The 27,070-nt window shown below is 52.4% G+C and overlaps 1 protein-coding gene across 12 annotated transcripts in view; it reads left to right on the top strand.

The window, feature by feature from the left end:
• The window catches only part of LOC144101188 (RNA binding protein fox-1 homolog 2-like), a 437,474-nt gene that overhangs the window by 184,207 nt on the left and 226,197 nt on the right, over positions 1 to 27,070 (top strand). The window contains exon 1 of one of the 12 annotated variants that reach the window (XM_077634255.1): positions 17,717 to 19,876. The exons of the other annotated variants lie outside the window; for them this stretch is intronic. The gene's annotated coding sequence lies outside the window, so the exon portion shown is untranslated. Of the gene's footprint in view, positions 1 to 17,716; positions 19,877 to 27,070 lie in introns of those variants that run through there. 12 annotated transcript variants of the gene reach the window in all.

Raw genomic sequence — 27,070 nt, 5'->3', positions numbered from 1 at the left:
GCTTAACTAGGGTGCGAGGGAAACTTTGGAAAGTTAGCCCGGGGCCGAGGGGGGGTCGGGTTAACGTGAGGCGACCACGCATAAGAAGGGGTTGTGTTTCTGAGGCACCGGCCGTGTTTCGGGTTACCTCCGGCGGTGATCTCGCGGGAAGAGGAGGCGCTGTTTTCTCCGTTGGCATTGCTGTAGCCGCCTGCCTCGTTAATCGAAGGGGGGTGAAGGGGGGGGGGGGTGTCATACCGTCCGGAAGTTCTCCGCGGCGTCTTCCGATATATCCCCGCTCATTAATCAGAGACGGGGGCCGCTTCGATTGCGCGCTGCTCCGGTGTGCCTCGCGTAATTGAGAGCGTGTGGAAGTTGCGCTCCGATATTTTTATTGCGCGCTTTTGCAGCTCAGTGCCCACCGGATGTGGGTTTATTCGAGGGTGCTTGTGTCGTGCGCTAGTGTTCGTGCATAATGAGGTGAAAAATTAGTCGCCTGCGCTCTTACAGTACAGGTGAAAGTGCAGAAGCCTGAATAATCGAACAGCATGGCGAGGGCACATCGAAAAGAAGAGGGATGGAAAGAAGGATTGAGGGAAAGGACGAAGGAAAGAAGAGATGGGACAGTACGCAGAGAGAAGTACAGAGGATGTAAGCACGTATCCAATGAGCTAGCTTTGTCTGTAATTCGTCGATTTGTCTTTAAACTTTAATTTTGATGATGATGCTGGGTTTTTATGGCGCAAGGGAAACTAAGGCCAAAGAGCGCTAAGCACGAGCTTTTTGGTCGACTCGGGCTAAAATGCGTACAGATGATAGCATTAAAACCGGGTGTATAGGGCCTAAGAGTAGTGACTATGTGCATGATTATAGAGTCTGGAGAGGGTGCCTAAATATCTGGGGGAATGGCTTCAAATGACGTATAGTGCCTAAAACTTGTTGTAACAGGAGTTATATATGAGCGACGAAGCCAGGTAGCCTCAGCCACAGTCCTTGCTTGAGCAAGAGGGGCGGGGCGTCTGGCAGCTATGGGTAAGCTCAGCACTCTCCTCAGCAATCAGGAGGTGTTGACGTTACTTTGAGTATGAAACCTCTCTTAAAAAACCTACATCAGTTAAGAATTTAAAAACTCTATCTAGTGAGAACACCCGGTGATCACCTAAAAATAATGAAGGGTGCATTGGTATTTTAAATGTGTAAAGTTCAGGTAAACTTTAATTTTGATTTGCCTGCTTTGTTGCTTTTATTGCGAAGCAATACTACTTTAGGTCGCACTTCAGCCCGTTCCGTGGCGAGGCGGTGGTAGGCACCATTGACCTTTAGCGTGACCTCGCTGCGTGACGTCACACCACGTGACCTAGAGTGACGTCACACCAGCTGTGTAAAAACGGGGCCCTATCTCACGCCGTCGCGAGGCGAGGCGGTAGCCACCAACGGCGGCCTAACTCCCGCTCCTCTCACCAGGGGCGCTACGGTCGGTGTGACGTCACACACCAGCTGTGTAAAAACGGGGCCCCATCTCACGCCGTCGCGAGGCGAGGCGGTAGCCACCAACGGCGGCCTAACTCCTGCTCCTCTCACCAGGGGCGCTACGGTCGGTGTGACGTCACACCAGCTGTGTAAAACAGCTCCGCTCCTCTCGCCAAGGCAGTCATACAGCCAGACGTTACGATGGTGCCTACGAACAAGGCAGCTCGGCAGAATGCAAAGAAGAAGCATCAGCGAGCTACGGAGACATGAAGAAGAACGACTTTCTAAGCGGCGTGCCCAGTATGCACCTCGGCGACAACCTCCTCTGTGGAGACAGCAGAAGCAAAGGAAGAAATTATGCTCGACAGTGAGTCTCTTTCTACTATAGTTCAGAACGCGACTAAACGGCAGAGGCGTGTCCAAGAAACCCCGGATCAGCGGCTCGAGAAGGAACGTGCGTTTCGAGAGAAGGAAAACGAAAAGCGAAGGAAACAGCGTTATGTATTTACTGGTGGTTGCTTCGCAATCACCAGGCTTAACCATGCTAAACCACGGCCGTTTTTTTTTTCTATTTTCGAACACCCCCTCCCCGTTTTCGTCACTTCCTTTGTGAAACAACAGCTTACTTTGCTAGCTGAAGGAGGTAGTAAATAATGATAATCCTTGTTGCATACTCTATACGGCAAGCAGCTCGTGGTTCGGGGCGTATGCGAGCCCAACCGTGCTTGGGCGGTGACGTCAGAGCTCAGCATAGACGTCTATACGCATTGCAGACGGCCGTACGTCGCGTAGTCGTACCTCGCTTAAGTACCGCTTATGGCGGGGCACCTCGGTTGGCAACGGGAAATATCGCCGACGCAAGGTCGTTAATCAACGTTTGCGCCGTGGAGATTTTCCGCAGTTGGTTAAATTAATTTAATCGCTAATTAGTGGACGCGCGTGTAGGGGACAAGAGAGAGCCGATGTACGAACAGAGTACGGCTTCCGCTAAATTACGCTCGCCCGTTTCGTGGAGGGCTTCTCGCTTACGAAATCTGTTCGGCGCAGAGCTTGGGCGTGCTGCCGTTTGCGGGCCACATCTACCAAATCTTCGCCGTTACTCTCGGGTTTATCTCCTCCCGAGGAAGCAAATCCGCTGTGTTCAGGCGTCCTTGGACGAGCTTAACGGAGCGTGCACGCGAGATCGACTTTGATTTGTTTTGTTTTGTTTTCGACGCGGTTATGAAACCGCGTATATTTTTGAGGATCCGCGAATGACTCCTAATATCGGGAATCGTTACGAGCGCTTTAAGCTGCTTTCGTGAGGAGCACTGATTGGGCCGTGCCGTGGGCCCGTGCCTGAGCCAGCGGAGTCGCTGATCACGTGTGCTCACAGAGTTCGGAAGCGCTATAACGTCTCCGTGAAGCCTCCGTGAACGTCACCAACGCCTGACGTCAGCACGTCTCCCTCAGCGTTAGTGAATGAGCGAATGAGAGATTTTATGGGGAGATGCCCCAAGGACAGCTGGTGCTGATGAGAGCTGTAGCTTCCGTGACTCGGCACGACCCAAGTACATCTTTCTCGGGTAAGATTTTTGAAAATTGACGAATTGTACGACAGAGTCCTGGAAATATTGAAGGCAATGGTCCATTATTCTGACATGTTGCAAAATCATTCTTTTAAAGTGTTTCTAGCGATCCCATCGAACAGTTGAGGCTGCCATAGAAAACCAATGGGGAACGCTTTCGACGATGGCAAAAACGTGAATAGAAAAAAAAATGCAAGACTGCCGTTGGGTGATCTGCGGATACATTGACTGTAATAGTGAAATCTTACAATATATGAAAAAAAAAATTGCGTTCATAAACGGTTTCCCGATCGAAAATGCTCTTGCTGAGGATGTTGGTGAGACCGAGCTGAAACCTAATGCCCGTCAAAAAAAAAAAAAAAAGAAATCGAGGATAAGAAAAACGCGCTGCACTCCACCGCCCGCGCAACGATGCAAAGAGCGCTCGCTTCGACTTTTTTTTTTCTTTGTAGAGTGCGCCCGCCACTTCTTTTCTGTATTTTCCGTCGCGTTTCGTTTGGAATACGCACGCACGCCTCGCGTTCGGTCGCCCGGAACGCGTGCTAATGACAGGCGTCTTATACCGGGCTTATTTGTTTTAGTGTTCATGATTTTACTTGTCCTCAACCTGTTTCGCGTCGAGTGAAGCGCACCGCGGGGATGTCGGGAACTCTGCACGGTGCGAAGAGCGAGAGTGTTGGCGTCTGGTTTTGAAGAGTGGCGTTCGCGAGACCCTGCCGCGCGCACGGTGCTTCCGGTTTCTTGATTTGTTTGTTTTTTTTTCATTCCAGTTTCGAGCAACTTTCGAGGAGCGTTAGTCGCTGCGCCAGTTGGGCCGTAAATCGCGCGCCGAACTGCACTCTAAAAGTGAAAGTAAAAAAATGGGAGAAGGCTGTTCTACGGTGCGCTGCCTTTTATAAGAGGGGGTGAGCTAGAGGACGACTTACTCTCCTTTTACTCCCGCGTGGGCGCTGGACATACTGCCCATGTTGAGCTATAAGGTGGAATACGTCTCAATTAGAACACCTTTACGTCATGGTGTCAGCTTTAGCAAAAAAAAAAAAACAACTTCAAACGTGTGCATAGTCTGAACGATTAGGAACGCTTACACTCTAAGCGTGAATACGCGTATATTGGAGTAAGAAGGGAGTAAGCTGCCCTCGAGAGCACTGCACTCTAAACAAAATGAGTAAAAAGGGAGTAAAACTGTTCTCTAGCGCACACCCTTTTATGTGCGCTAGAGGAGAGTTTACTCTATTTTTACACCCATATAGGTGTATTTGTGTTTAATGTGTACCTTTAGTAAAAGGGAGTGGACTGTAGGATAGCTTACTGCCTTGTTACTTCTTTATGTTTGGAGTGTACGTCTCAGGGCTTAGGACGCCTTAATATAATAATAATTGGTTTTGGGGGGAAAGGAAATGGCGCAGTATCTGTCTCATATATCGTTGGACACCTGAACCGCGCCGTAAGGGAAGGGATAAAGGAGGGAGTGAAAGAAGAAAGGAAGAAAGAGGTGCCGTAGTGGAGGGCTCCGGAATAAGTTCGACCACCTGGGGATCTTTAACGTGCACTGGCATCGCACAGCACACGGGCGCCTTAGCGTTTTTCCTCCATAAAAACGCAGCCGCCGCGGTCGGGTTCGAACCCGGGAACTCCGGACCAGTAGTCGAGCGCCCGACTCCTTCACCGAGTTGATTTTCGTGGTGGAGTGTTAGCGCCCCTTTTCGATCATCCGTTTGCGGGCTTCTGCTGCCCCCCCCCCCCTTTGCTCTTCTAGAGAAGGCGTATTCATTCCCTTCCAGTCGCCGGCCTTCCATCTTGCTCTTTTCCCGTGGTTTGTGCCTTGTGTTTGTGAACCGGGCAGCGAGTACGAAACATTGCCTGATAATTTTGCTCGCCTTCAGCGTCCATTTCCGTCTCAACCTGTGGTCCTTTTAATTACCTTACTTATGCTTCCAGGTATTAATGCTTGGCACATTTCTAAAAGGGCTGAAGCGTATTTCGGCATGTAGCCTGGCGTACTGTGAGAACGACTGCGCAGGCAAGTTTGCGTCCCTATTTGCACCGTGCCGTGAGGAATGAAGTTGGATCAGAGCTGTGCTCTCTCTCTCTCTCTCATGCACACCCTGTCACTCAGACGCACATGCGTACGTTCCCTCTCGCTGTGTCTCTCGATGTGGAGCAAAGTGGATCGTACTTGTAAAGCACGGACAGCGCAGCCTTGCTCAGGCAGCTTCAAAGAGAAAGACAGAAACGTCCGCTGTGCACCGGAGTGGCAGCGTTTGGGAGTTTTTTTTCTTCTTTGGTTTACACGCTCGCCAAGCGGAGCCGTGTCAGAGCCCCTCATCATCGCGGACAGGTCGCGGACGTACGGAGAAGGGGGGGTTCTCGAAACCGAAGCGAAAAACGGCAGAGCTAAAACGCTCGATTCAAGTGTTCGCTAAAATGAAGTAGCGGCAGAATCCGCATACCGACAGAAGACAGGCAGGCAAGCAGGCAGCTCTGTCAAACCCCCTTGGACGGCCGCCTCTTCCGAGAGAGTTACGGCGGCGAAGAACCGAGGGGAAAGAGAAGAAGAAAGGAAGAGTGCCGACTCTCGTTCCCCGAGGGAAGAAGTGAGACAAGGGGGGGGGGGGGGCGTCATTAGCGCGCGCTGTCTTCCCGCCGTGTGGGCGACGTGCGGCCGACTCCTCGCGGGTACCGAGTGCCTTTTCCCCCCATCCTCCGTCCCCACCATCCTGCACCTTGTAGGGACGCCTCCCCAAACCGCTTTGCGTTCCGCTCCGATTGTGTGTTTTCTTTTAGCCCGTACACGTACGTATCGCGCGCTCTTGGAGGCCATTGTGCTTGTTCCGTGTGGCCGCCGGTACCCGGATGACGCGCGGCAGCGTTGACACTGCCTCGCTCCGTGTCTCGTCTCGTCAAGGAGGCGAGTGAGGGACGTCCTCATCGTACACTTCATTCCCGTCCGCTAGAAGCCTTTCGCGGTCCCCGCTCTGGTTACTGCGAGGCCGCACTGTTTGCGCCCGCTTTCTGCGAGCCTTTTGTGCGTGTCCGTGTTTCTCCGACCGCTGAGGCGGCATATGGAAAAAAAGGAGATATAGGTGTGCTGGGCGTTGGAGTGGACGCTTCCCTCTCGTCGTACGTCGCGGTGGCTCGCCGATGGCGGCGGTTGCGAGCGAATGCGTTTGGTCGGACTGCGGGAAGAGAATCGTTGGTTTTCCTTATTGAAGACGCGTAGAGGGCCCGCCGCCCGAGCGGAGGAAACTGCAGAATGATATGCGCCAGTCCATGAAAGTGTGTGTAAACCCTGTGATAAAATCGCACTGAATATGAGTGTGTAAACAGATTGACTATACAGTATGACCTCGTTATAACGAAACCGTTTATAACGATATAATGGATATAACGAAAGAATGACGACTCTCATTGGAAGCTCGGTCAACACGGGCCGCTTCAGCTTCGTCATAACCACGTTCAACTGCAGTTGTGAACACGAACACGGGAATGAATGTAGAGATGCCTTGTGGCTTCTCGGCTTAGCAGGCGGGATACGGGGATGTCCTTTGAACGAGTTGGTCGTTCAGTGGTACAGTGGTTTGTTTGCGCGCGCAAAACATGCAAATTCTTGAGCGACGCGAGGCTCGTCTTCGTACGGTTTTTTCACTCGCAGCTTCCTTGATACGAAAGTATATGCAGATTTTCCCGAAATAAGCCCCGGGGTCGTTGCCTGCGTACACCTTAACATTGCTTACAAAAAGGCGCTCTCATTTTCCGCGGCAGTTTCGTCGTCGTCGAGCGCTCTTTATTCCAGATGCGCGCGAAAACTCGACTTTCTCTCCTGGCCGGTGGCCGTGCCAATCTATTGGGCCGGTCGATTCGATTTCAGTGGCAATTTTCGCAACGCCTCCCGCAACGACTGCCACGCGACACGCTGCTTTAAAAAAAAAAGGGGGGGGGGAGGGGGCGTAGACTTGCATCTGTCCGCTCGACGGATCGCCCGTCGCGAGCTGTGCGACGTTCCCGAAAAACCTGACTCTGTCTGACAGGCGGCCGCGAAAGCGGTAGGGATATATATCGGTGCTGCGACAGGGAGGCGAAGGGGGATGCGGTGTGGAGACGTGACAGTTGGATCGCGGCTTGTCGTTCCCTTTTTTTACGCGGCGGGGGTGTCGGCGCCTCGTGTCATACTCGCTTATGCCTTCCGTTTGCGAGTGTCCCTCTTGTCCCTTCGTTTTTCCTGGTCTGCGTGCCCCGTTTTTGGCGCTTCGTCTCCTCCCATTCCTCATCCGCATCTTCTCGCGGATTGGCTGTTCGTTCCCCGTTCTTTCTGCTTGCTTTCACTCGTTCATCTCGGGCATGTTCAGTCTGGACCCCCCCACTTCTCCATTTCATTTTTTTTCATTCTGGTATGCCACTGCGGTGTACGATTTGTTAACGTATGTCCCTTTCAGGCGCCTTACTTTCACGTACAGGTCCGCCTTGTTTTATTCCCAGGTTTTGATTTTCTCGCCAAGCCACTGCGTCTTGTTCCTCGCGTATACCGTCCAATCAGGCTCTTTGTACGCGCCTGTCTTTAGAGACACGTTTCGGGCCTGTCACTTGCCTGTGACCAAAAAGAAGAAAAAAAGAGCAAAAAATAACGTGTTTCTTGCCCCCCCCCCTCCTCCTCCTCCCTTCTTAGTTATCTTGTCTATCCTGACAGCGGCGTTCTTCCTCAGGTCTTCCCACTTTTCCCTCTTCAACTTGTTCCTTTTTTTTTTCTTCCGAACGCCCATCATTCGTCCCCCCCCCCCCCCCCCCCCTTCTCGACTGGGCTGCCATTCTCGTGCGCAGTTGTGCGACGAAGACGGCCGGAAGTGTCGCTCTTTCGAGCTGCGCCCGGTTACTTTCGGTTTCCTTCGCTTCTTCTCTTTTACACCTCAAAATCTTCCGCCCTTCGTTGTGTATTGCGTTCTTGCAGCTGGTGCTCGCCTTGTCGTGGCTTCGTTGACGAATCCTCCTTGCGTCACGCGCCTGAAAGGAAGAAAAATGGAGACACGGTGGTTCGGATTGGGGACACGGCGTCATCGCACCCATCGGCTGTTGCGCTTCCTGCTCTCGGAGTATTCTCTGTCTCTCTGTTCTCCCCATCTATAATCGGATGCAAGTCCAGAAAAAAAGCGGCTTTTCCCCGACAGAGCACCCCCTTCCAGCCAATGGCGTCGGCCGATTCTCGTGAACCTGTGCGGGACAATGCAGGGAGTGGCGTGACACAGCAGGGAAGCGACTATCCCCGACAGTGCAGGGAGTCCGCGGGACTATCCCCCGTTCATCTGCCGCGCTCTGAATTGTCACACTAGGAGGTTCGTGAGAATCGGCCGACGCCATTGGCTGGAAGGGGATCCTCTGTCGGGGAAAAGCCGCATTTTTCTAGACCCGTGTCCGACTATAGCAATTCTCCGCCAGTGTGCACGGTTGAGGGCTTCTTGGTACGGAAGCATCACGTTCGGCATTTAGTGTTGGCCTCCTAACCTGGAAAGTGCCTGTGTGGTGAAGCCTCTGAGGTTAGTCACGTGATGCATGAAGTGAGATATAAACGAGTCTTTGAATGAAGGTGACCTTGGCCAACCTGAAGAAATGAAATAATGCCGCTGCCTATGTTTCGAAACCTCCGGTGGCCCGAACAGACCAGCTTCGCTGGCACGAGAGCACTATATGCTATCGCCGCAGCTGATCACGCCTCGTGTTAAAGTACAACACACACTTGCGGTGTGCATTGCACGTCGGATTCTTTGTCGACTTCGACATAATTGCACAAGTCACGAAAGGAAAGGAAACGCGCCTGCAATCGCGGTTTCAGGCACGGTGCGCTGGTGTCCACCTGCAAAAAAACTACTTTCACGCAATATTTCGTGGTTAGCAAGGCTAAACCTCCAGTAGCTTTTTTTTAACGTTTATTCATGAGCGAAGCCAAATGCCGGAAGTTCATAATCGTGCTTTTTCGGGAACTCGCCATGCGCGACATGTATCAGGAAGCTGCACTCCCTATAATTGCTCAGAAATTCGGAGTCCGCTGAGGTCGTCACGTATGAGTTTTCCCGTTTTCGGGGTTTCTTGAAAGTTCCTTGGAGGCGGTAAGCTAAATCTTTCGTCCTAAATATCACCAGAAACTGGTCGGATGTTGAACCAGCTTTGTTACCGATGTGCCTAGAACTTTGGCGGTCGTCGTCTTCGCCGCGAGACGTTTGTCCGGCTGCTTCTCTGAACGTTACCTTTCTTTTGCAGCTCTGTTTGACAAGGAAGGATAATGATTGGAGGAAGCTTATCGACAACTTACGGGGGGGGGGGGGGGGTGAAAAAAGTGCTAGGGTTTCAACGTAGTTAATTTGAGCGCCGGGTTACTACGAAAAGCCAGCTGTTTACGCAAATATGACGCAGTGGCATTTTCCACCCCGTGCAGAAGTTCTGTGACTGTGGAATTTGGGTGCCGAGTCCAACGTCAACATCTCAAAACCGGCGGTGGTGCGCTGCATTTTCATGTAGGTGAACTGTAAAACCGAGGGACGGTGCTTGTTGCGTGGAAGAGAATTGACAGTGGGCATATTAGCGGTGTTGTATAGTTGCTAAGTCGATAACGTTTTGAGCAGAGCGGCAGGGCTTTGAGGGACGATGCATCGAATACCAGGACCGCAGTGGAGTTCTCCGAGCCATGATGGCTGAGCACGTGTTCCTGGCCGCTGAAAAGGTACGCGTCAGGATCTCTTCCAAAACCACTGCTCTCAGTGTGTCAGTGGTGGAATTGTTTCCTTTGTTCTGTCTGTATCCACTGGCGATTTCACTCTATTACTCACCACAGTATTTCCCTCGCTCTTTCATTTTGCGGGCGCTTTCATTCGAGGAAGCCCTTTGTGGTAGTCCCGTCTTCATTAGTTTTCTCCCTGTCCCGTCTGCGTCGCCGGGATCTGGCGTTCGCGCAGTCGTTATCCAAAGGGCGGTTTCGATTATAATGATGGCAGTGGCGACGGCCCCCTCACGGCGGAAATGGCGATACGTGGAGACTTAATTGCGGTCTTTGGTTGGCGGCTCCGGAATAATTCATGGCAGCAAGGCGGGGCTGGTTCACTGATTTCTTGGCTACCCTGTGTTGCGTTTGCGCTTCGGAGGTGACGGCTTGGTTCTTGGGTGCTTGCGACGAGAAAATAATTGAGAAACCGGCGATTACTGCGTACTATCTCGGAATACCGGATCCATTAGCGGGGCCGGAAGCTCGGTGTATGCAGTAAGCATCGTACGGAGCGTCTGCGTCCTCTCGGAAAGAAAGATGAAAGAAGAGGTAATGAAAAAGAAAGAAATTACCCGGACTTAGTTCCGGGCAGAGACGGCACGAATAGGAGTTTTGGATCACTGCCTTTCAAGGCTGCTAGAGCATCGCGCTTCACTTTGATGTTCAGTGTACCTAACATCCGGTCTAGCGTCCATCTTTTAAGCTTTTCATTTTAAAGCGAACGGATCGGCAAACCCTGATGCACTATATATGCTATATACAAGGCAGGACTGTCTTCTTATGTGCTGGAGAAGACCGCACCGCGGTCGAAACGTCGACAATAGATGTGTCTTTGTAGAAGTGCCTTCTTAACCTAACCTTTTCCCTGTGGAAGCCAAGGGAACCTACTTTCGTAACCATACATACATACATACATACATACATACATACATACATACATACATACATACATACATACATACATACATACATACATACATACATACATACATACATACATACATACATACATACATGGCGGACACCAACAGTTGCTGAAATCAAGGACATAGGGGATGTTTTCTTTAGGAACTCTTGGCTGCAAAAGTGACTGTCAGAGCATAGAGGGTGTATATATAACCGGCAACACCATCAGTAACGTGCCTCGATCCTTTTCTGTTTTTATTTCGCCCGCGCTGTTCCCGAAAGAAGATGGAAGGGATCAACCATCACGGTGGCCCCATCGTGCAACGCCAGAGGTGGTGGCCGCCGGCACGGCCGTACCTCGCAGCGAGTAATTACGTCGGGCACGATGGGAAGGGGGCGTGGCCGCGCGGTTTTTTGACCGATCGCGGCATCGCTCGGTCCACGCTGCCCTGCTGCTACGTCGCGTGGAATGCGTGCGGTTGGTTCCGAGCTGCTCCGGTGCGCGGAGAGATCGGGAAGGGAGGGGAGCCTTATTTCCCTGACAGCTGGCGCCGCTCTCCCCTTTCTTTCCCCATGCTCCTTTAGCCGGGAGGCAGAGTGAACATGTCCTCGGGGCTGAAACACGGCCCGCAATTTTCCCGAGACGACCCCGCTGTTTCTTCTTTTTTTTTCGAACCTTCCCGGCCGTGCTTTTCTGCGGGTGCGCGTTTGTGCTAGTATGTTCTTTGGAGGAGGAGGAGGAGGAACAGGCCGACCACAGTGCGTAGGTTGCATGAACGCTGCTCCTCCATACTGCACCCCCCGCCCTCCCCCCGTGGCACACATATAGCCGGCGTAGCACCGAGGCGAGCAGAGATATTCTTGATGGCTAAGCGAGCGCAGTGTATAGTCACAGCTGCTCACTATTATTGGCCCGGGAGGTGTTTCAGTCAGGCAGCACTGCCCTGTAGAGCTAGTTTCCCCTAGGGAGGAACCCGGAAGAACTGCTACCTTTCGGAAGCCGAGCGCTTGAATGGCGGACGCGTGTACGCAAGCTACGGCAGTTGTTTTGGTTTTAGTCGGTTGTTTTTAATCACCACAGCGGACAAACATGGTCGCTTCCCTTGGGCACGAGGAAGGGAGCGTTTCCTCCCCTCTCTCTACCTCCCTTTCCTCTTTCGCTTCCTTCGTCCCCCTTCGCTTGTGCGGGATGGCAAATCAGGCACCGGTCCTGGTTGACCTCTGCTCCTGTAGCCGAAAGTGTAACCAAGAGTGTATTAGCCAGGAGAGCCGTGACAGGTATGTCCTTCGCCCTGATGTGTTCACTCATTGCCTGCCCGTGGCCGCCATCATAATCATCATCATCGTCGGCGTATCTCTGATTATGATGTGCGAACGTTTTCTTAACCCTTACAAAAATTTTTTAGACACTCTATAGACTGTCCATACGCTTATGTCTATAAATTCTATAGAATCTCTATAGACAAACTCTAGAGAAGTCTGCAGGCAATACAAATCCTATAGACAGTCTATGTACAATCTGTAGACTTATGGCCATGCACTCTTTCTCGATTTCTGTTTATAGACTATAAATAGAGAAAATTAAATATCTATAGGAGGCCAGTAGAGTCTATAAGAAGTCTATACACTGTCTGTAGACCAATATTGGTGAGGGTTTGATCCGTGAACGTCTAAAGTTGACATTGAGCGCAGTTTCGTTCCTGAGTTTTTTTCTTTAGCGCGTATTAATTCGCCCCGAAACAGGGTGGCCACTTCCAAACGCTGCATGATGAAACGGTAGTGACGTCGTGATGGTGCTGCGGGATGTTGCGGCTGATGTGACCTCATTTACCTTCCGGTGGCGTCTCTGACGGTCGCGCTTTGTTCACCCCGCTCGAAACCCCGGGAGCCGCGCGGCAGTCGTCGTTATTTCGCCGTCGACTCGCGTCTGCCTGTAGCAAAATAACTGCAGCGCAACCAAGACGAACACACAAGAAAGGACCGCACGGGACTAGCGCTAATCCTGTGTGGTCCTTTCTTGTGTGTTCGTCTTGGTTGCACCGTAGTTGTTTTGCTACAACACGCGCCACCTAGCCTCACATAAAAGTTCTAACCATCGCACCTGCCTGGTTAGTCGGTCAGGGTGCATGCCCTCGCTGTCCCTGCAGCCGCAGCTCTTGTTGTCAACAGACCGCGGACTAATTTAGCCGGACTGACGTTGCGTGTGACCCCGGGTTATATTCGGTGTGACGCATGAACTGCTGACACGCTAGACAGCCAACGCGGCCTGCTACTCGCGAGCCCTAGCGGCAAAAGGGAGAACTCTTCGCCGCCGCCGCTGCTGCTGCTTTCACCCTTGCCCCGTCGTGTCGGTGGAACAGCGCCCCTCGTTCGTGAAGCGCCTCGGGACTTTTTGTTTACTTTCCCGGCAGAATGACAACACGTCGGCGGCCAACGGGCCAACACGTAGAGGGAAACAATTACCGCACGGTCCCGAGAGGTCTGTCTGTCTAGCACCAGCCTGCCCCGTCGGTCGGCTTCCGTGTGAACTCTAGTTGTATTACGGGTTTTGCTTTTAAGGCGAGAGCCTTACATTGCCTCATGAGTCCGCCGGAAGTGCCCGCCTCGCCTGTCAGTCAAATGACATTATCAAAACTAAATTATATAAAATAAAAAACAAAGCAAGAAAAAGTGACAATCATTAAAAATGAATAAAAAATAAAAAGAATAAAAGATACACTAATCCAAAATTAACGAATTAAAGATAACCGTAGAAAAAAGTAGAAAGAATAAAAAATCAAGCAAGAAAAAGTGCTAGTCATTAAATAAAAATAGAATAATCCAAAATTAATAAATTAAAAAAAAAATAACAGTAGAGAAAATTTGAAAAATCGAGCGCGTACTGCCGTCGTGGAAAAAACCCGCGTTCTAGAAAGTTCCATGCTTTCGCATTTGTGCACGTAAGCAGACTTGTGCCCTCAGAAATTGTTTAGGTGTGTCTCTCTCAGGTATATGATATTTTCTCCTGTATTTTTCTTGCTGTGTGTCCAGGGTTGGCTTCTTTCGTGGTGCGAAAGCTATACACTGTAACCATGTGTGTGTGTGGGTTAACTTTGGCCTTCCCTTTCTTCTTAGTCGCCTTTTCCTCGGGCCCTGTTTTATGTGCGGCTTTCTCGGGTGTAGCGACGACAGGGCCGCGAACCAATTTCCCGCTGCGTAAAAAACCGTACCCGCCTTTTTCTGTGTTTTTTACATTAAGCTTTTTTTTTTCTTTTCCGGACTGAGTTTCATATTTTACGTCGGTCCCTCGCCCGAAGTGATGACTCGTCGTTTTCTAGAGCCTCTCCAACCGCGTGTTCCCCATTTTGTATTCATACTGGCTTCCTGTGTATACGATGTCACGTTGACGTTTTCACCGAGTTTCGCGTGCCTTTAATGTTTACCCTAGCGAGCTCCTACATGTTCTTTTCGCGCATTACCTTTTGAATTGAGACGCGTTAGCACTTTTTTTCTTAATCTACTCTCCGGTACACGTTCCCGGCGAACCGAAAATGACAGCCGAGGCCTGTTGCTCTGACTTTGTCGCAAATTACCCTGCCTCGCCGCTAAGTTCATTATCGTCGGGAAACTTTCGCTGTCTTGGGCATGTTACGCCGACCGCCCCTAACCTTGGCGCGCTCTCTCTCTCGTGGCTTGAGAGAGCCCAGCGGGTTGCAGAACTCGCGTCTGTCATGATTAATGAAGAAGGCGATCTTTTCCTCTCGTTGAGCCAGCGCGTGTTATTTACGGCCACGGTGTATTTTAAGGGCTGACACAGCCTTTTTCCGGCTTTTGCTTATGTGTAGCTGAATACAGTCCGGGTAATTTTGATTAACACTGGTGTATTGTTTGCTTACATCTTATATTGTTGTACGAAAACAGCACTCTGTGCATCTAAACTTGCAAACTCCTGACCACTGCTGTTTTGCGAGACTGGTGTTCATTTATTGAAAACGACATTTTTCTTCGAGCGTTTCGGGAGTCGGTTAAGGAGACGGGAATATGTGGCTTTCCAGTTTGGCCTTCAGGCACAGACGCGCGAAAAGGAATGGAAGCGCTATAAGTTAAAAAAAAAAAATTTCGGGAACGAAACAATGAAAAAAAAATCAGGTTTCCAGGATATTGAATTTGGGGTTCTTGCCCTAGCGGAGTCCTCTAAGTATTTAACCACTGTGTGGCTTGAAACAATGCAGAGTACGAGAAAATTTATTTTTTCTACGGCACTTTACAGCCGCAGAATGTAAGCAGAAAAAGAAGCAAGCCCATATGTTCGATGTTCTCAAAGCCAATGGCAGTGCATCAGCCCGGAGATGTAAGGCGATGTGCTTCACAAACGTTGCGACAACAGCGCACATTTGGTCGCGCGTGGCCGAAATTTGAAGCCGCAATTTTGTGCCTATAACATCGCGTTTCTGGATCAGTGTACTGTAACTACCATTTACTCAATACTGCGCGTCACCACCACCGTCTCTTGGCAGCGATGACAGCAGCCTCGCTCCTCGACTGCATTGACAAAAACCAGGGGGCGTTTTTGCCCGCTTTCCCCCTAGTTTCCCCTTTTCCCTGTTCCCTACACTGCTTTCGATTCCTTCCCTACGCACCCTTGAATCCCCCTCCGTTCGTTTCGACCGTCTTTCCTCGCGTCCCATTGCGTTGCTCACTATCTCGCGTTTTCACCCTGTTCGCCCTTCCTTTCCATTTGTCGTCCTCCCTTCGCGATGGAAGCTTTCCGCCTCCAGAAAGGTGGAAAAGAGGTAGGGAATAAAGGGAGGCCGAGCACGATCGCCCTCGGGCTTCGTGGGCGTTGCATCGACGTGTCGTATCTATGACGACTCTATCGCCTTCTTCGACCCTCTCGTTTTCCCTCCTGCCTCCCCACTCCTCGGCATTGGGGAATGCGAAGCCCCAGCATGTGTCGGGGTTTCCCCACTGGGGAATTTAAAGAAAGTTTCTTTAAATTTTCCTGTGGCGCCCGTAGCCTCCCCCCTCTCCCCCTTCCGGCCCCAAACACAAGGCTTGTCCGAATGGGAACGGGGTGTATACTTTTCCCATTTATCCTTGTACTGCTTGGAACTGCAATTTCTTCGCATCCTTTCAGGGAAAGCTTCGCTTTGCGCACTTGTCGAGCAGCCCGGAGGGGTTGGTCCGCTTTTTTTTTTTTACCTTGTGTTATGCCGTGCCAAACATGTGCACATCGTGGTCTGCTGTGCGCGTTTGCGAATGCGCGCGTGTACTTTGTAGAGAAAAATGGAGCAAGCCACGCTGATCTTTCGCCTGTTGCCCCCATTCATGCATTACCGGTTGGACTAGAAATGATCGTTTCAATTTAATATCTCCCCGAATTCCAAGGCTTATCCTATCGGCGCAGTTTTCATCGCCTCTAAGCAGCTACTGAGTTACATTTTCCAGAATTGCGATCGCCTTATTTTTTTTCGTCGCTGGTGGCATGCAGCATATTTATGTTGATGCAGCGCCTCCAACCTTATTCACCGCTTTTTTCTGACTGTCCGTCAGAGTGATCTCAGTAATACCTTCTTGACGCAAATGGGACTGTCTTGTCTTCGTGGCAGCTGAGCGCCTGTAAGAATGTGATTTTCGTAGTTTGTCTCCATTGTCAGTGCTGCTTCGATGGGCCTTCTGTGAAGAATAAAAAAGCGTGATCTCATAAGGCTTTTCAGTGCAAAGTAGGGAAGGGAGAAAGGCAACCTTCCCCAAAATTTTGAATATCTTCATTCGAGCTTGTCTGATCCCTCTCTGTGCTCCTGGACTGGGTCACTGCCCACGTGTCGCTCCACGCTTGAGGGAAAGGAGGACGCGGGAGCATGACTTGCTTCTCCTGCGCAGTGCTTCTCAAGGCTACGCACGGAAGTGACCTCCTCCCGAAGCCTCTCACCCTTTTTATTCCTCTTTTGGCGAATCGCTTCCTCGCCCGCCCGATCGCCTGCTTCGCTCTTCCCCCCGCAGTTTCGACGCACGCGCTGTGGGTCGCCTCTCCCGTTTCCCTTCTTCCCGGCGAGGAATAGGGGCATCCTTTCCCCGGAGGACGGGAAAGGAGGCGTGGGGAGGGGGTTACGAGAGCGGGTCAGCTAAAGCTCGGAGCCGGATCGAGCCAGAGCCCGCTCGCGGGAAGAGTTTCGGGGAGCGCTTTTCTTCCCCCGCCGGCAGCCGCCGTTGCGCCTTTCTTCCCTCGGCGTTGCCGTTTCGTTTCCCCCTTTCTCCTTCGCGACGACGTTGCGGCGGCGCTGCTCGTGCCGGGGGGGCACCGATCGATGCGCCTCACCCCCTCCCGGTTGCACCGTCGGCGCGGTCGCCACCGCGGCGGACGTTAGTCGAGCGCCGCGTCGCCGCCCCGAAGAGAGTGAACCCCTGCGGCGACCACCGCCAGCGCAAGGAGCGCGCGCTCCCACACGCACACTTCGGTCGGCCCGCGACGCCACGCATCGGCAACGCGGACCCTTTTTGCGTGACTCGCCGGCGTGCAGCGTCCCTTGGGCGGAGCGACTGGAAGGCGCCGCCGCCGAGAGGCCGTCCTCTTCCCCTCTTCCCTCGACTCTTTGTCTTGTCTCGCCTCGTCTTCGTGCTTGGAGCAGCGTGGCTGCGTCGGGCCTGCCCGTAACTGCCTGGGCGTGCTGCGCGTCGATTTCCTGCCGACGCTGTCGACTGTGGCCCCCCGCTTCGCCCGGCGGTGTTTGTGTCGTGACTCGGCCCGCCTTGTCGTCGTCGTCCCAGCTGCGGCGGCGCGGAGTGTGGCAGTAGTGCTCGCGGCGTCTCTTCTTCTTCTTGTGCCGGGGTCCGGACGCCGCGACGTTGGCATCGACCCGCTGTTTGCTTTTTCCTCGCCCGTGGTTCTTGGTGGTACCCGTCACGGTTTCGACGCCGCGCGTTTTGCCCGGAAGAGGAAGTGCGCCGATTGTTGGCCGCGACTGTGGCCCGGGAGCTTGGCCGCTGGACTCGGGAAGCGAGGCGTCGCGTGGCTGGTTTCCGGGGTTTTTTTTTTCGTCGACGAGTTGGAAGGCGACAGCCGTATAGTGGATGCTGTAGTCTTAGAGAACGGGGTTGCCTGTCCCGGATCGCCGTAGGCCTATGGTCCCAGCGTGTTCGAAACAGGGTGCACAATCTGGAATACGTTGTCCCTGTATAGGAAAATAGATCGAGCGTCTTGTAACATCTTTAGGCGCATTGCTCAGTGAGCTCGTTTGTCTGGCGACCGAGTGAATAATCCTGGGTGGGCGTCGGCGCGGTGAACATATGGAAGCGATTGGCCGCTAATTCCGCTGCGAAGTTTGTGCGAGAAACGGCTTGCTGACCTAGTTTTTGCGCTGCTTACCGAAAAGGCCAACGAGGTGTGCCGGTCAAGCCCCGTGTATTATATTTAATCTTAGTCGTAGGGTTTTTTGAGACACAGGCTGAGAACTCCGGAGCTGTCCTTGGCTCGCACCCTGTCACTTTGCATATCCGAGCTGGCCCTGAAATTCATATTTCCCAATTCGTTTTCAGGCGAGAGTCGTCAAGCTTGAGTCTTTCGGTTCGCATTCCCTTCACTTGAAACGTAGACATCAGGAAGAATCCCATCTATATGAATCGCTGTTAATCCGAGATTCACGTTTTTGAACACGGAGAACATTGCCAGGAAAGAAGAGCAGTGCGCGTTTTTGACAAAGTAATTTTCGTTGACGTCACCCTTCCACCCAGTTTTGTGGGAATTGGTGGTCTGGGGTAATCGTACATATCGGAAACTTTTCAGCACAGTCTTTATAATAAACAGTTTAGCATTTGAGGCGTTTACTCGCGTATACAAAACGAAGTAACCGTAGCGGGAAGCTTCTCTGCGATTCGATAGCGGCGAAAATGCCAGTCGAATAGCCTTATTAGTAAATGTGCCACGTTCTGATGTTAAGCGCTACTTGCACGGAGTAAATTTGACTTAATACTCCTGCTATGCTCGGTCCCTCTGCTGGAGTAGATATTGTGAGCAAGGCGGCTGGTCGGTAACAGCAGCGGCAGTCGTCAAATTCGTGCTGTTAGCATTTAGTTGAGTCTGAGAACGAGCACGACTGTAGAAACTTCGTGCGATCCGACGGAGGGCATCTGGTGCGCTTGCTTGAGAGGTTGGCCAAAGCCGGGACCCGAATTGAGGCGCTGTTTTATGCCAGTTCCGAAGGCCGTCCCTGTAGAGTGGGCAACTGCAGAAGGAAGGGAGCAGGTCGACTGGGAAGCCTTCTGGGGGAGACTCGCCTCGTTGTCCGCTAAACGACCTTCGTGCATCACGTGGTAGCCCGTTGAGACGAATGCATCCATCTCACCGGGCGAGTGGGTGACCTTGAAGAAGACCTGCACCCGAACGGCCGGTGGGAAGGAAGGAAGGCTACCACAGGAGCCTCCGATGCGGGAAGGCGCCAGCGGAGCCCCGTCGTCTTTGGCGCCCTGAACGCCTACCGTGCCTCGCAGCGGTCCCGCGCGGGCCAGCGCCCCCGAAGAGAGAGCGATACGGCCCGCCGAGGCCTCGGCAGTTGAGGAGCCGGTGGCCGCGCGTCGCCGGCGGCCCCCCGCTTCGTCGTTGGCGGCCTGCGGCAGGAAGAAGCCGAGGAGGCAGCGCCGCCGCCGCGGAGGTCCCGCGCGCGCAACGCTGAAGGCGGCCGCGCTGTCCCCGTCCTCTTCTGGCGCCCCGGCGTCCGGCGAGACCACTTCCTCCTCTTCGGCCGCGCTCGTGACGACGTCGACCGCCGCCTCGGCTCCCGGCGACCTCAAGGAGGACCCGTGCGCTGCCGTCGCGGCGTTTGCATTGGACAAGTGGTGGGCGCCGCCTCCGCCGCCACCGCACCCGCAGCTGCTCGAAGTGCTCGCCGCCGCGGCCGCCGCCGCCGCTGGCACGGACGCCACCGCCGCGTACGTGACGTCGCTGCCTCCGCACCACCACCACCACCTGTCGCCGCACCACCCGCACCACCAGGCGAGACTGCTGGGCGCCCCAGCTGCTGCGGGCGCGGCACCCTCCGCGGCGCCGCCCCCTCCCCCGCCGCCGCCTCCCCCTCCGGGCGTGGTGGCGGCGCCCAACCCCCTGGGGGCTGCGCCTCCTCCGCCGCCCCCAGAGCTGCCCTGCCTGCTGCTTTTCGGCTCTCCGCCGGGGTCGGCAGCCGCTGCGGCTGCGGCGGCGGCTGCCAGGGGACTGCAGCACAGGTTCCCCGCGGTGAGCACTCCTCTCCTTCTGACGACGTCACTCGCGGACACGTTGTTTCTGGCCACGTGCTCCTGGACCAGCTGTGCCCCCCCCCCCCCCCCCCTCTCTTAGTGCACCGGAACAGACAAGGACGACAGACACACGAAGGCCTAAAGCTTGTCTCCACCGCTGTTGTCCTTGTCGGTTCTGAAGCTCGTCTTAGGTCCAGGCCTACGTACTTTATGGAACCTTCGTTAATTAATGCCTCCCCCTTCCTTGTCAGACATGGCCACGGCCAGATAACCGAGCTGTGTTAACGCAAGCATGAGTGCGAAAAACTTAATGTGTTCGTCCAACTTATTGTCCGCCTGAGTGACGTTGCGGTTTACCTGATAAACGGTTTCTGACGAGACTGGTGTATTAGCGAACACTTCCGGGGTGTACTACAGAGCGACGTAATATAATCGTGCCTAGATTCTAAGGGTCATGTCTAGCAGCTGCTGGCTTTGGTTAAGCACCCCACTTAGCATTATTCCTCTGAGAGTCTCAATTTTCCGGTCTGCACGCTAGAGGTGCCCCGCCGCGGTGGCTCAGTGGTTAGGCGCTCGACTACTGATCCGGAGTTCCCGGGTTCGAACCCGACCGCGGCGGCTGCGTTTTTATGGAGGTAAAACGCTAAGGCGCCCGTGTGCTGTGCGATGTCAGTGCACGTTAAAGATCCCCAGGTGGTCGAAATTATTCCGGAGACCTCCACTACGGCACCTCTTCTTCCTTTCTTTTTTCACTCCCTCCTTTATCCCTTCCCTTACGGCGCGGTTCAGGTGTCCAACGATATATGAGACAGATACTGCGCCATTTCCTTTCCCCCCAAAAACCAATTATTATTATTATCACGCTAGAGGTCTCTGTAGGTATCTTTGTTTCGGTATCATACTCCCGCCACGTCACTTGGCAACGCGTCACGTGCTACAGGCGTGTGTAGTGGCCACTGCTAGCGTCAGATTTGTTTGTTAAGCGTGAAATCGGTGCAAACTGAAAACCATGTTTGGTTTGACGAGGTATGACGAGTGACCGCGACCGGTACGGGAGAGGGCTAAAATCTCTGGGACAGTTCGAGAATACTACGCGTCCCTTGGGTTGTCGAAACTGGTGAAAAAGAGGGCACACGAAAGAACGACGCTAAACTATAAAAATCGCTCAAGGAAACCTTGTGCTTCGATGTGAAAGCTCACTGGTGCAACAGATGCGCTCCTCCTGTTGGAAGAAGACTCGTTGCCTGTTTTTTTTTTCCAAATGCCGACGTATAATTTACAGTTCTTGCATGCCAGACTTTTGCGGGACAACTTTCATATGCGCGACAGACCTTGCTTGGATGACCAGGCTTCTCTGCAGAGCTCGCCTGGATGTCTAGGTCCTCGCTCGCGTGGAGAACAATGGGGAACCCATGTTTTCGAGAGAGTACACTGTGCACGTGGACACATGTAGCGGGACGAGCATATCTCGCCACATTGGTAGGAGGGTATGCTCCATGTGAGCGTGCAGTAGAGGAAGAGCTAGAAATAAATTGTCCAACAAAAAAAATCTGAATGCGCTTTTTTCTTTTAAGGCGAAAGCCTTTAATGGCTCATACTCGCGGTGACCGTCCGTCTGGTCACGTGACCTCGCGGTGACCGTCCGTCCGTTACATCGCCACTTAGGTCACGTGGCGCCACGCTCGCGCAAGCTGCTCTTCTTCTCTGGCGTGAAATGAATTCAAGCGCGGCAATTTCAAATCAGTGCAGTGAGTCGCAAACGGCTTTCGCCTTCTCGCAGTTGAGAGATATCTAAGTGCCGCCAACGAATTTTTGTGTCGCATCTCTTTGCTTAATTTTCGCGCCCGTTCATTTCGCTTTATCTCGGCCAGCTTTTATGGTCCGGTAACGATTTTAGTCTTTACATTCGTTGCATTTACATTTTTGTGTTTATTTCGCTGGGCTTATGGCTCACTAATGATTTTTTGCTTTTGCGTTTGTTTTACGTTTTAGGGGTTCCCCTTCGCTCCTCGTCGGGGGTGGCACTAGTTCGTGCTCAGCTCGGTGCAGGCGCCGGAGGCTTCACTCGGCGGTCACGCAGAGACACACTCCTTCATTTCCGCCTAGTAGCACTCATATTGCTGACGCAGTAAAGAAAGTTAGTGCCCGCAGAATACATGCTGTTCTATAGGAGATCGCGCAAGAAAAACAGCTAGCGGCGTGCAGGCTCTGTAGCGGTAGGTGGAAGTGCATTTCTCAAGCAGTAGAACCCAACTTTTCGCAGGCGTACGAAGAGATATTTAGTACTCGCTAAACTATCGTTAAAAGTATGTATTGCTGCAGTTTCCGCAAAAAAATGGACGGAAATATAATCGGTCCGTGAATAGTGTAAACGTGGCAATGAGAGGAGATGATTACCGTTATGTGTGTGTTGCTGAAACGGTAAATGTAGATTTTTGTTTTCTGCGCGATTTGAGAAGCAGTGGACAAAAACTCGTGACTTCTTAGTACTTACTGAACGGCATTGGTCGATTTATGGAAACGGTGATGGGTTCTCCCCCCCCCCCCCCTCGTTTTTTTGTATTGACGTGGTTATTGCTCTGACTTATTACTTGATGTCCTCGTCCCGTTAATTAGTTCTCGAGAAGGTGCGTCGATTACGAAAGAAGAGACTCCTTTGAACAGTTGCCTTATGCCTGCCTTGTTCTGTGTCCTCTGTCGGTTTTTGATCTCCCGCTTGCCCAAGTGTCATCGTAGGAGATTGCTGGGAGCTCCAATTCTATGCTGTTTTCCCTCATGCCTCGTTTGCGGAAAAGGGCGCCAGTCTGTGGCACCACGTAGCATCGCCCCTAGTCTCTTCTTCTGGCTCACCTCAATACCAAAGTAGTGCTCCCTAGAATAAGGACCTTAAAGGGGCTCTGAAACGCCTTCCGAGGAGAGCACATTAACTCACTCAATCACTGCACTGTGTTTCCATGAAAACCAGAGCCAAATAATACTCTTCTACACGCAGCAGACAACCCACAATCGCGCGTCAAAGTTGGCGAGCCCTTCCCGGCGAGTTTTTCATGCTCGCCCCCTCCTCCGTCCCCCGCATCTGCGTAGACAAGGTGAGAGGTGGCCATTGGTTGGATTCTTTCAGACGTCAGGCAGCTACCGTGGTTGCGGCCAATAAGCCGCTTAGCTCCGGCGGGTCGGGAAGCTCCGCTCCCAGAGGGGGGTAGGCGGTGGAGCGCCTACCTTCCAGCGTGCAAAAAAATGATGAGAGGAGAGGGAAAGGCGCGAAGACGCTGAAATTCAAATTTTAACTACAGATAACTCAGCTTCTACAAAGCGCATTTAAAAGATCCTTGCTGGACACTATTCGTGAAGTGGCGTGCTTCGATATCCCAGGCATGACGCAACTTTATTAGAGCCCGCTTCACAGCCCCTTTAAGAAAGGCAGTCAGTGACCTCTTTGGGGAAGTTCACCGGGCCAGGCATGTTCTATAGACGGGCTTCAGCGTAAACTACCGCAGCGCAAAGCCATACAGACTTGACGGCGACCGGCACGAAGACAACGCAATTGAAGCCTGTGTCTTCTTAATGTTGCTCTGCGTTTGTGCCTCGCTGCTTTTCGATGAAGTCTCTCTGATCAATCTGCCCGACGTTTACTTGCGATAGACGTCGTTCGCAGCCGCATTTCAGTCTGGTCTGCTATTATGAGTTCTTTTTGTCCGACTAAAGCTGATTCGATTTCCGCGCGGACTGGCCGGTCGTCGCGAGCACTGAGTGACCGCTCAGTAGCCGCCGCTCTAACCGGTTCTGGCTCTGAGTGCACTTTTCTCTAGTGCGGGGGTCGTAGCTGCGTTCGCGCACTTTCTAACACAAACGGTGTGTGATTTGAAACAGGGAGCGATGCAGGTGAGAAATGTCGGTTCCCGTAGACGCCTGCGATCCCATTCGGTCTGTGAAGTTTTGTGGCTTCGCTTCTGATGCGGAGGCCGCCGATCTTTTGTTATTGTTCCCTCATTTTAGTGCCTGGACGTGACCGTTTTTAAAGAAGGCGTTTTTTTTCTGTTTTTTTTTTAAATTCTCCTCTTGATTGTTGTCTGAGCTGAATAGGTACACCCTCAACACGGACACGCCTATGCGGGAGTAAAAAGAAAGTAAGCTCTCCTCGAACACTCCCTTTTATAAAAAAGGAGTGCGCTTGAGTACAGCTTACTCCCTTTTTACTCCTTTCTGTTTATAGTGTAGGAGTGTTTGTCAAGAGGAATGTGCACGTGGAGAGGAGAACTGTGCGCAATACGTATCTCGAGGGAGAGGAACGCAGACGCGTGCCGGCGTCATGCGAAATCCATATGGTGTTCTGGTGGATATTGTAGAAAGAAAGGCTGTCGGGCGCGACTCTGAACGCCTTCGCGCGTGCATGGTCATCTGAATTTGCGTTCTCTGCGTTTAGGCCATTGATTCGGTGCGATTGTGTTGACCGATACCTCGCTCCGATCTCTCTGGCCGTTTAGTTTTTTTAGCAGGAAGAACTCGGCATGATTATACCTGGCGAGTTGAGGCGCCGAAGGAGGGAAAATGACCGTGATGTCATCTTTCCAGTTTCTAAACCATGTATGTGTTGGACGAAAAAAAAAGGGAAAGGGAAGCGAAGAGAGAAAAGGAGGAACTAGGAAAGCGAAAGGAAAAAAAAAATGCGAGACAAAGCAGAGAAAAAGAACTCGTACAACAGTAATGTACGGCTATTAGTCCTCCCATATTAAATCGCCTTGTCACACTAGTGCGTCTTTTTTTACGCGAGAGGGAGCGGCGCGCCTTCACCGTATTTGCTCTTTGGCGACAGGAAAGGAAAAAGAGAAACAAAGAAAAGATGAACGAACGACAAACTAAAGACATGCCCGTTCATTACATCAGAGACGGCCTGCGCTCGGCGTACACTGTACTGTACTGTTTCCGATTTCCTATTTCCGGATTTCACTTCGAGAATAATGGGATCGTCGTAATGCTCATCTCGTTTTTCTTGGCGTCTTCCTTTCTTTATGCGTCCGGCGAAATTGCATGTTCAGAAAAAAAAAGGGGGCAAAAATAAAACGGGGGGAGGGGGGCCATCTCGTCACACGGTGTGCGCCTCTAACGGACATGCGCAAGCAAAGTGGGGGAAATGTTTCTCCTTAAAACAAGAATAGAAGGAATTGAAACCAGCGCATCTACGCGAAACAAGCCAAAGGCGAAATCTGCCACCGGTGGAATCGAGTCGACCGGACGGAGAACGAGAGGTAAAGTGGAAAGCGGGGCAGTTTTTTAATCAGCCGCGCTCACCAGATTGGGCTCCCGCGCGCCCCCGCTGTCCCATTAGGTGCTTTCTCCGCCCCAAAACGACAGTGCTTTCCGATTGCATTCGCGCGCTCCGTCCCCCACATTGGGGTATACTTCCATTTCCCACGCACGCTGCTTTGTAGTAGGTGCTCGACGTATAGTCCCTATCCTTCGCGTCTCGTATCCCCCCCCCCCCCCCCTTACCGTTATGTGGCGGAAAGTGCAATAAAAGTGGAGAGGAGAGGCAATTTTTAATCAGTCGTATGAATATTGCGGGCCGTTACGCGGTATAGCGTGTGAGTCCGGGGAACGAACTATAAGACGATGCATACGCATCATCCCTTTCTTCTCGCCTCAACTCCTTCGCCGTTCTCTCGTATAGCAAAACGATTAATGGCAGCGGAATGCACAGCTGATGACGCCCCCCCCCCCCCCCCCACTCTAAATTTTCATTCGCAACGCGCACGTGCATATACGTACGTCCCTGCATGCGTTGCGAAAGAATTTCGTTTCGATCCGCAACCTGCGCGTTATGTTCCTCCGAATATACGACGCCGCGCGTTGCTTTTTTTGTTCTTTTAGTTCTTTTTTCTATAGTCGTGCAGTTCTCATTGTATCAGTCGCCGAGGAGATTCGAGTCTCTGCCGTGCAATTACTCCGACCGCGGAGGGGAATGCGGGGGGGGGGGGGGGGGATTTATTTAAATGCGGCCCCGCGCGTATTGCAGGGCTCGCTCACAGGGCATAACCGCGTGTCCCCCTCTCCCCGTCTCTATATATACTCCTATATATCCGGCTGAAAGACATTCGCGTTCTTCTTCTTCTTCCCGTCTTCCATATGCGGGGGCGTTTAAATGCAATTTCTTCGTCCGGAGGATATTTATTTTTACTTTCCCCTTCCGACATATTTTTTGTGTGTGTGCGAGTGCGCATCGCGGCCGTACTGATGAGTCGGCGGTTTTTCAAAACGTCCTTTCTCCGAGGGATTCATTCGAAGGAGCCGGGGTCTCCGCCACTGCCGCCGCTGCTGCTGCTGCTTGCTGCACAGCAGCGCGCAGTGAAAAAGAGGAACCAAATGTGCCGGTCGTCGAGATCTCGGGCGGCGAAGATGCCCCCCCCCCCCCCCCCCCCCCCTCCTTTTCCGGGGAAAGCTCCGTGGGTGAAAAAAAAATAAAGCAAAAGGGAGAAGGAATAGCCGCTTTCTCTCTTCGCATACTCTGAGGAGCCGGACATGCTGGGGCGCTGAGCAGATACAGGAGGAAGGAATGAAAAAAAAATTCAAAAAATGATTAAATGCGCGGTTTTAAACTAGCGGGAGCGTTCGCACAAAGTGAAACTTTTTATTCGCGTGTAATGCGCGCTGCGCATTCTCTGCGGATTGCGTTATGCAGTGTGCTTCGAATGCGCCCCCCCCCCCTCTTTTTTTTCTTTTCTGGTAATTCTTTTGTCGTGATTTCGCTCGCGCCTCGCGCGCAATCTGTCTGCGGTTTTTCATGCTCCGTGCGCCCTGTGGCACGATTGATATCCCCGTGTGGGTTGCATTACTGTCTACGCAAAGTGCGCGGCTTCCACCGAATGCTTCGTGTTTGTTTTCTTATTTTTATTCGGTTCCAGTTTCAGTTTATTTCGCCCCACGTGTGCGTGCTTTTCCTTCTGCTTTATCTCGTTATCGCGTTGTGCCCCGCAACTTCACGAACGATGCTCCGCTTTAAAGGACGCCGAATTTTCTTCTTGTAGGGCTTTGCGTGCTCCCGTGTTCAGTGCAACGTCCAGCGTCTGTGCGCTGTGTGGAGGGGAAATCTCGCAGTGTAGGGTAGATTCATCACGCGTGACTGATTAGGAGCAACGCGCGTCTTAGCGAAGCGGTCCGTTGAAATCTGCGCACTTTAAGGAATATAACAGACAAG

This window comes from Amblyomma americanum, chromosome 8 (genome assembly GCF_052857255.1).
Source record: "Amblyomma americanum isolate KBUSLIRL-KWMA chromosome 8, ASM5285725v1, whole genome shotgun sequence".
In the NCBI taxonomy this organism is placed as follows: Eukaryota; Metazoa; Arthropoda; class Arachnida; order Ixodida; family Ixodidae; genus Amblyomma; species Amblyomma americanum.
The sequence above is the reverse complement of the archived record's forward strand: the minus strand, read 5'-3'. Positions and strand labels throughout refer to the sequence as shown.